Source organism: Chrysochloris asiatica, unplaced genomic scaffold (genome assembly GCF_000296735.1).
Source record: "Chrysochloris asiatica unplaced genomic scaffold, ChrAsi1.0 scaffold00003, whole genome shotgun sequence".
NCBI lineage: Eukaryota > Metazoa > Chordata > Mammalia > Afrosoricida > Chrysochloridae > Chrysochloris > Chrysochloris asiatica.
The window spans coordinates 13,184,031-13,193,471 of record NW_006408521.1 but is presented as its reverse complement, the minus strand read 5'-3'; the positions used below and the strand labels follow the sequence as shown (position 1 = coordinate 13,193,471).

Below are 9,441 nucleotides of genomic sequence, written 5' to 3'. Positions count from 1 at the left end.
TGAGGTCTTACCACCTGAAGAAGCTCCCTGAGTAACTATGATGGGTCTCAGAAAAGGATGTGGACCTAGGGATATCATTGCTGATGTCAGATGGATCTTGACTATAAGCAGAGAATACCAGAAATTTGCTTACTTCTCCTTTATTGACGTTGCAAAGGTTTTCAACTGTGTCGGTCATGATAAACTATGGATGCCATTGTGAAGAATGGGTATTCCAGAAAACTTAATTTCGTTCATTAGGAAGTTATGCCCATAGACCAATGGGCAGCTGTTAGAACAGAAGTAGGGGATGCTGAATGGTTTAAAGTCAGGTAAGATGTAGGCCAGGGTTATATCCTTTCACCATACTTAGTGAATCTGCATACTGAACAAAAAATCTGAGAAACTGGATTCTATGAAGAAGAACATGACATCAGGATTGGCAGAATAACAACTTGTGATATGCAGATGATACAATGGTGCTTGCTGGAAGTTAAGTGGACTTAAAATACTTACAATGAAGATAAAAGACAACAGCCTTCAGTAAGAATTACACCTCAGTGTAAACAAAAATCCTAACAACTGGACCAATAAAGAACATTATGATTAAAAAAAGAGAAAAGATTCAAGTTGTCAGATCCATAATCAACACTCATGCAAGCAGTAGTCAAGAAATTAAATGACATATTGCATTAGGTAGACAGACATCTTTCAAGTGTTGAACAGCAAAGGTATCAGTTTGAGGACTAACGTATGCCTATATCAAGTCAACTTATTTTCAATTACCCTCATATGCATGTGAAAGTTGGACAATGAAAAGAAAGACTGGTGAAGAATTGATACATTTGAGTTATGGTGTTGGAGAAGAATATTAGCAGTATCATGGACTGTCAGAAGAACAAATAAATCAGTGTTGGAAGGAGTACAAGCAGAATGCTCCTTAGAAATGACAATGGTAAGCTGTCACCTCTTATACTTTGGATGCGTTATCAGGAGGGATCAAATCCTGGAGAAGGATGTCATGCTTGGTAAACTGAAGGCTCAGTAAAAAAGAGGAAGGTTCCCAATGAGATGAAATGACACAGTAGCAGCAGTAATGGGCTCAAGTGTAACAGTTGTGAGGATGGCACGAGTCTGCGTAGTGTTTCATTCTGTTTTGCATTGATTTGTGTTACTATGAGTCAGAACTGACTGGATGGCACCTAACGACAACAGCAACATGTGAAAATGTTTTTTAAATCAATATTTAAATATCTTGCATTTTAAAAATCTTTATTTATCTGCTGATTCATCCTCTAAATTGTGTTTGCATATGAGCTTGTTACCTTACTTCTTTGTTGGTGTTAAGTGCTGTTGAGTTAGTTCTGACTCATAATAGCAACACTGTACAGTGCTTCCAAGCAGCAGCTGATGAGTTTGAGCTGTTGACCTTGTGGTTAGCAGTTCAGTGCTTATCCTACAGTCCTATACAAGGACTCCGAAATTAATGCTGATGTGTTTCTGTTTGATATGACACTGGAGAAATATCTTCTCTGGCATTGTTGAACTTTCTGGACAACAAATGAATCATCATAATCACCTGCCTTCAGGTTCTTTCTGAGATCTACTAAAGTCGGTTCTCCAGGTTTGGTTAGGGGCCCCAGGGTTTGCATGTTTATCAAGTGAACCAAATAAATCTGAGAGTAAGCTGCGTTTGAGAGCCACTGCTGTAAAACGTTCATGGACACCCTGCCTGTCTAGAGATATGCAATAATTCCTATTATTCCAACTCAACCCTTTCCCCAGAGAAACACTTGGTTGCAGACAGAGAGATAAAACTTGAACTTTAGGGTAAAATATTTTCCTATGTATTTCCCATCATATAAAATATTAAAATGATAATTCATAAAAGTCATAATCTCTTTGAAGTTTAAAAATATTTAAGAAGTGTATAGATTGAACTGTGTCACTTAAAAATATGTAGGGTAAATCCTCCATGAAGGGATACCAGTAACTACTGCTTCCTACTATGCCACAGTGACCCTTGGAGCAGGTTCAGCATACATTCTGTCCTGATACGGACATTCTCATCACTTTGATAGAAGAAAGGCATTGGATTTTCAATGAAACCAGGAAAATTCTGCTTGAGTTTCCGAATTGTGTCCAAAAAAGTGAAAACAGCACACAATAGTTAATGCACTTGGTAGTTGAAAGTTTTCCTTCTTACAGAGATGTGACTTAGTTTGAGGGAAAAGGGTCTTATGCATATAAATGGGCCAAGCTCCTTGTGGCAGGTACTTGGAGTGTGTTAGGAAGAAAAGGAGGTGGCCTCTTTAAGGACATCTCCAGTGTCACCCTGTTTGCTGATTACAGATTACCTCAGATTCTTGTTCATCCTGGAGTTCTGAGATACTCTAATGAACTACTAAAGAAGATTTGTAAAGGAGAAATGCTCTCAGATGGGGTAAGGTAGAAGAAATCCGAGGTTGCTTCATGTGGTGTGTTGAGCTGATCTGGGATTGTCTTCTGGAGTTTATTGAAAAAATGGGTGAAAAAATTAGTGGAAAGATCAATTCCATTCTTCTGGATTATTACTTATGGGACTATGCCTGAGATTACATGACTGATATGAAAGGAATTTCATTTCACTGTACACGTTGCATATATAATTGACCTAAAGGGTAAATGGAGTCCTGGTGTGGCATTGTAGGATAAAGCCCTGGATTTCAAGAGCCCCTTGAACCATGAAGTCAGAGTTCAAACTCACCAGCTGCTCCTTGGAAACTCTATACAGGGTTGTTGTTGTTGTTAAGTACTGTGGAGTCAGTTCCGACCCTTAGCGACCCTGTACAGAGTTTCTGAGGCTGTAAATCTTTATAGGAGCAGAAACCTCATCTTTCTCCTGTGGAACAGCTGGTAGCTTCGAACTGCTGACCTTGCAGTTCACCGCCCAGTCAAACCAACTCAATGGCACTTAACAACAATAGCAAATGCCTATGGTACAATCCCATTTGAAAAAGAGTTGTCTTTGTTATGTAAATGAGGCTGGATTTGTGTAGTGTGTCTTGAGTCACTCTTTTTTGAGATGTAAAGTTGAAACAAGCTTGTGAGGAGAGATTGGGAAGATGGATATACCAAGACTTCAGGGGATCTCCAAGGAACCAGAAGCTGAAAGTGAAGAGAGACAGGTCCTTCTTCCAGACTCATCAGAAAGTGTCAACTTTGCTCTAGGGGACTTCTAGCCTCCTGACCTTTGAGAAAATAAATTTCTCTGTTAAAGCTATCCACCTGTGGTATTTCTGGTATAGCAGTACTAGATAAATTAAAACAAAGAGGAAACACAGGGGTTGAAGAAACAGACAGGCAGGTTACTCATTTCTATGACTGCTAATAATAGTTTATGTTGGTTCAATTTTCTTTCATCTCCACAAGGATTTAAACATTAATTAGATATTATAAAAGCAGCTTGCATTTAAGCAAAAAATGTAGCAAAACAGAGACTAAGGTCACATGGAGTTCGTCTCATGGGGCCAAATGGAAAATACAGTGAATCACCTTGCATAACCCATGGGGGCCTTTTAGAACTTAGATAGCTAATGATAAACAACTTCCCATTGTTTGAGATGGTTGGCATTTGAGGTCACTTAACCCTTGAGATGAAAGATATCAGAAGAACAGTGAAGAACCTAATTATGATTTGGTGAAAAAATATTAAGGACAGAAATAAAAGTGTCTCTAAGGTCTCTTCTGGCTTAATGGATTTGATGAAATCTGTGTCCAGCCAGTCTGTCATCTGAGTGACTGAACCAAACTGATGAGGAATTGTGACTTTGGACCAAAAGGGATGATGCTTCTTGGGCACATCACCAAAAGGATATCAACATCCACTGTTCAACATGCCCAGTTCTACTTCTAAATGCCTACACCAGTTTGTGGTTTCTGCAGCAGGGGATCTAGCTGGGCTTTTGAGTGTAGAATTGCAGATTTACGACAATTGGAAAAGAGGAAGATCTTAGGACTTTCAAACTTGTTATAAACAAGCAAGCAAGGAAGCATAACTGTTGAATATAAAACTGCCTACAAGTTGTGAGTAAATTTATGTATATGAACAAATCCAATAGAAATCAGTTGCAGGATTTGTAAATTATCAAAAGACAGGTAAGGTAATTTAGAGTCTATTTAAATAAATTTCTTTATTCTCAAACCTAATTATGATATATGCCTTCACTTCGTTTGCTTATAAGGTCTAAGATTCTACTAGTAACAAATAAATTTTGTTAATGAGGCCTTCATATGGGGTAGAGAGAGCACTGGTTTGGGTTTATTTTTTTTAATAGTAAGTTAGATGAACTTTCTAGGCTTCAATATCTGTAAAATTCAGTTTAAACAAGATTATTAGTTTTCAAACTAACATTGTCATTTCTGTAGAAGGCCTTTAATAAATCTACAGACATATGTTAATTACCATATTGATATAATGTCCTCTATTTACTCTGCTTAATGTATGGTTTCAAATGTGTATGTTTTATCTCAAATTTGAAAACATTATCAATCTCATATTCATTAACATGTGCGGAAACCTTAGAATAAAACCTATTCTGCTATCTTTTGTCATTGAAGAGAATCTGGAAGATGCAAGGAAAATTGATTAAAAACAATTGATTTCAACTACTGATTTGTATAGGTTTGATCATATCACGTGACTAAACAAAACTAAAGTGTTATCTGAGAGTGACATAAAAGAAATAGAGCACCATTGCTAGTCAGCCTGTTCTAATTTTGAGGCTCACTAAAGGATTTTCAACCTCATTGCTTTACTTCAGAATGTTCGATGGGGATACCTTTGAATAACTGAATATGATAATTTTATGCTAATCATATACACTTGTTTATTTTGTCTGTATTGGAACCTTCATAGATTGACCCCCCAAAAAAAAAACTTGGTTGGGTCATGAGGCTCAGTGATGTGACATGGCAGTTATGTGACAACTTCCCATGATGTGATCTGATAGGATAAGAGGAGTATGGGATGAAGAACAACATGGAAGCTGCAAGCCATCGCATAACATGGGTGAACCTTGAGGACATTATGCTGAGTGAAATTAGTCAGCCTCAAAAGGACAATTATTGCATAAGACCATTATTGTAAAAGCTTAAGAAAAGATATCCATACTGAAAATGAAAAAAAAAAAAAAGAGTATGGGAGGGCTCTAATACCTTGGTGTGGTGCTACAGGATAAACACTTGACTACAAGGTCTCTTGGAAAAGCAAGGTTGACAGTTCAAACTAACCAGACACTCTTTGGAAACCCTATACAGGGCCGATACGAATCTTAACCAACTCGATGGTACTTAACAACAAGAAGCAATACCCTTAATCCCATCATAACCCTGATCTAATTAATGTAAAGGAGTTTCCCAGGGATATGGCCTGCAACCTATTTAATTTTACAAATACAAAAAGAGAGATGTGAACAGAGAAAGAGGGACCTACTGCCACCAAGAATGAGGTACCAGGAGTGGAGTGGAGCCCTTGCATCTGGGTCCCTGCACTGTGAAGCTCCTAGATCCAGAGAAACAGATGACAAGACACATGCAAATCTTCAAGGCCTAGAGATGCTGAAGGAGACGATGTCTTTCTCCAGAATGGATGCTTTGAATTCCAACTTCTAGCCTCCTAAACTGCAAGTTGAGAAGCACAATGGCTCAGCACAATAAGCACTGGACTGCAAACCACTAGGTAGGCAGTTAAGTCCACCAGTCACTATGCAGGAAAAAGACGAGGCTTCTGCTCCCACAAAGATTTACAGCCTTGGGAATCCTGTACAGGGTCTCTGTGAGGTGGAATGGACTTGATGGGCCTTAACAATAGCAACAAACAATAAGAGAATATGTTTCTGTTTGCTAAAGCCATCCACTTGTGGTATTTTTTGTTATAGCAGCACTAGATAGCTAAGACAGGACCTTAGCAAAACTTTCTGTTCTAAGTCATTTACAAAAAGTAGAAACTATCTACTGATATCATCAACCTAGAGAAACTGGGAAATTTTAACGGGGGAAAATTTAATGTGGGGAGGTTAGATATTGGTGGCTGCCAAAGTTAGGGTTTGGTTCAGTCAGAGCTGTATAAAGCACCACAAGCTCTTATCAGGGGACAGGGAAACTAAACAATGGGGGGAGGTTCCCCAAAGTCACTGAAGGAAAGTAGGTATTTTAACTTCTACGAAAAGAGATTCCCCTGATTTCTAAAGTCATCACATTTATTGTTGTTGTTGCTGTTGCTAAGTGCCATTGAGTTGGTTCTGGCCCATGGCGACCCTGTATAGGGGTTTCTGAGAAGTGGCTTAAACCACTGACTTTGCAGTTCAAATGACTTTGCAGTCCAGCACATTCACCCACAGCACACACCAGCACTTTATCTTCCTTGTTTTACAAGCAAGGTAGGTCAAGTCCAGAGAAGAGAAATGACTGCCTAAACTTTAGCACCGTGGGGGACTAAGACAAATGGGGAACAGTAGAGAATGAAAAGCAAGAGGAAAGAGTACATAGGAAGTAGGATAAGGAGAGAAACTTATTAGTATTGGGGGAACATCTGAATTTCTATCTCATCCTTTAAAAGAACCAAGTAGTGTCTCTGCATTCAGTTTTCTTTCTATGAATTCTGCCATTTGGGATGAAATCCTAGGATTCCCCTCTTTAATTCCAGAACATGCCTGCCTTTGGCCTCCTACTTCACCCTGCCTTTTATGTTGACATAAATCATTCGCAAAGGTCTCTCGATGTTTATCCGATATGTTCAACTTATCTTTCAAATATGTTCAACATATCTTTCAAACAAGAAAAATGCAGCCTGTCCTTAATCATATTAAAACACACCAGATCAAACAAGCAGAACAGTATCCTAAAACAGTCATTTGTAAATAAAAATATAGAAGATTTGTTTCACTGTACTGTTCTTTCAAACCTGTAATATACCTAATTAAGGCTACAATAAGATCTTTTCAGAACATATTGTAGTTGTCATGTAAAGATGACCTCTTTTGTGGGGAAAGTACAGATATATGTGGGTTTGGTTATGAGGCTTGGATATAAAAATTGTTGTCAAACCACAAGGACACCGAGCAGGGAGACGACCTAGAGGGACAATGAAGAGTGTTGTTGCTGTTAACTACCTTTGAGTCAGTTTTGACTCAAGGCGACTGACCTTGCATAGAGTTTCTATGGAGCTGCTGGTGGGTTTGCACCACTGACCCTGTGGTTAGCAGTCTAGTGCTTATCCTATAAGACTATACCAGGACTCCAGTGGAGAATGATGGATTCCCAAAATTCTGGGACTCAAAGTCTATCTCTGCCTCTTACCAGCTGTTGACTGCTGGAAATTGTCTTTTTTATTTTCAGTTTGTTTACCTATAAATTGACAATAATGCTACTATCCTCACAACATCATTGTAAAGCCCCTATAAAGCATACACTGAAGGTACATATATAATGCCTCTAGCATAGAATATATTTTTAATATGTGGCCACTATAGGTGTTTTTTGTGGTACACATGGTTTGTACTTGACTACTAACAAAAACATTACAGGTTCAAATCTACTCAGTGGTTCCATGAAAGAAAGACCTGGGAATCTGCTTCCTTAAATCCTAAAGCTAAAATACTACTACAGAGTTCTACTCTAACACATAGGAGCTCTGGTAGCGTAGTGGTTACAAATCGGGCTGCTAACCTCAAGGTCGGCAGTTTGAAACTACAAGCTGTTCCGCGGGAGAAAGATGAGGCTTTCTGCTCCCACAAAGATTTGCAGTTTCAGAAACCCTGTACAGGGTCGCTGTGAATCAGAACCGACTCCATGGTATATAACCACCACCACCACATAGGGTCTCTATGAGTCAGAACCAACTTGACGGCATATAACAACAACAACAAATCTAACACATGGGGTCACCATAAGTCAACTCAAGGGCAATAGGTGTTTTTCTGTTGTTTGTTTTTTAAATTGCTATTATTATTACAATTTGGATTAATATGAATTTTAGACTTGCAGTAAACAAAATTTAACATAATGTTGGTCACATGAAAATCGTCTACCTCATTTTCAGTTAGAATCTTTAAGAATCCTGGAAGACACACCATCCCAACAATAAACTAGTCTGTTGAAAAGTTGTTTTCTGGGCTGGGTCAGCTGTACTGCTCAGACAAAGTTGCCTTGTCTATTAGATTTGCTACCATACTTGACAAGAATTTGGCAGCTTTCTGCCTAACCATCTGTGTAAACAGCCAAAGCAGAAATTGACTCTAAGGTTGCATAGTTTGATTGCCCATATTGATTGAGACATCCAATCTATCCTTCACTATCCTTACACAGTGTGTACTGTGTAACTTTGTTGAGATAGAACAAGACACTGCAAAGCCTTGTGTTTTGCTCTAATGAGGATTTTCTAACCTCTACACCCTTTCACAACCGGAAAATACTAACACTAAGTCTATTTTAAAATTCATCTTATTGCCTCTAGGAAAAACAATTGTTTATTTTTCTTTTAAGATGTCACTCCATCTTTTTCCCTCCTCTTCTTTCTCCAATCAATAGTCAAGTCTAGAGAAAGGAAACCTCACTGTTATGCTATCCCAAGAAATACAGATTCTTCTATCTCTTTCTCATAGGGTAACGTTTATTTTCTTCTATTTCATTCATTTGAATTTACAGCTGACCCTTTAAAAAATATTTCTCTGTTGAATATAAAGTGTTAAACTCTCTGATGGATAATTCAGCAATGTGTGTTGGGCCATTTAAATATTTTTAATCTTGAAATTTATTTTAGAATTCATCAACAATGGGTAAGAATATTTGTACATAAGAAAAAGGTTGATTTTAAACACATTAAGTAGCCATGTACTTAAAATGGTCACATAAATTTCACTTCATCTTTACAACAAAATACTATTCAGTTATTATAAAAATATTGTAGATGTATATCACATGTAATGTCAAAGTGTTCATGATATGTATTAAAGGTGAAAACGGAGCCTACAAAACAATACTGATTTATTTTTAAGTTATAATGAATGGAAATAGAACCAGAAAAATTTGTCATAATATTAATGTTATTTATAAGTGTTGTTCTCTAGATGGTGAGGATATTGGTTGTCTATTATTTTTTTCTTCTTTTCTATTTTCCAAAATGTGTATAGTAAACAGTTTTTATTTTTGTAACTACGTGGAACACAATAAATCCCTTTTTTTTTTTTTTTTAAGTTAAGAGACATTCCCCAGCCTATTTTAGTCTCAAAGAAATGCAGTGCAATTTAGAAGCAGAGAGAACCATAGGTATGACTTACCTTAATACAGAATCCATTGCTACAGGAGGCCTGAGGCAGGAAGACTCTTCTCAGCTGGGATGCTAGAGAATAAAGAAAGGTCCATGTAATAGAGGAAGCAGGACACTGACCACGCAGAGCTTCCCCTATTAATCAGCCATCACCT

At 37.7% G+C, this 9,441-nt stretch overlaps 1 pseudogene; it reads left to right on the top strand.

The window, feature by feature from the left end:
• Positions 1-289: 289 nt before the first annotated feature.
• LOC102838750 lies at positions 290-2,631 on the top strand (annotated as a pseudogene).
• The last annotated feature ends 6,810 nt before the right edge of the window (positions 2,632-9,441 follow it).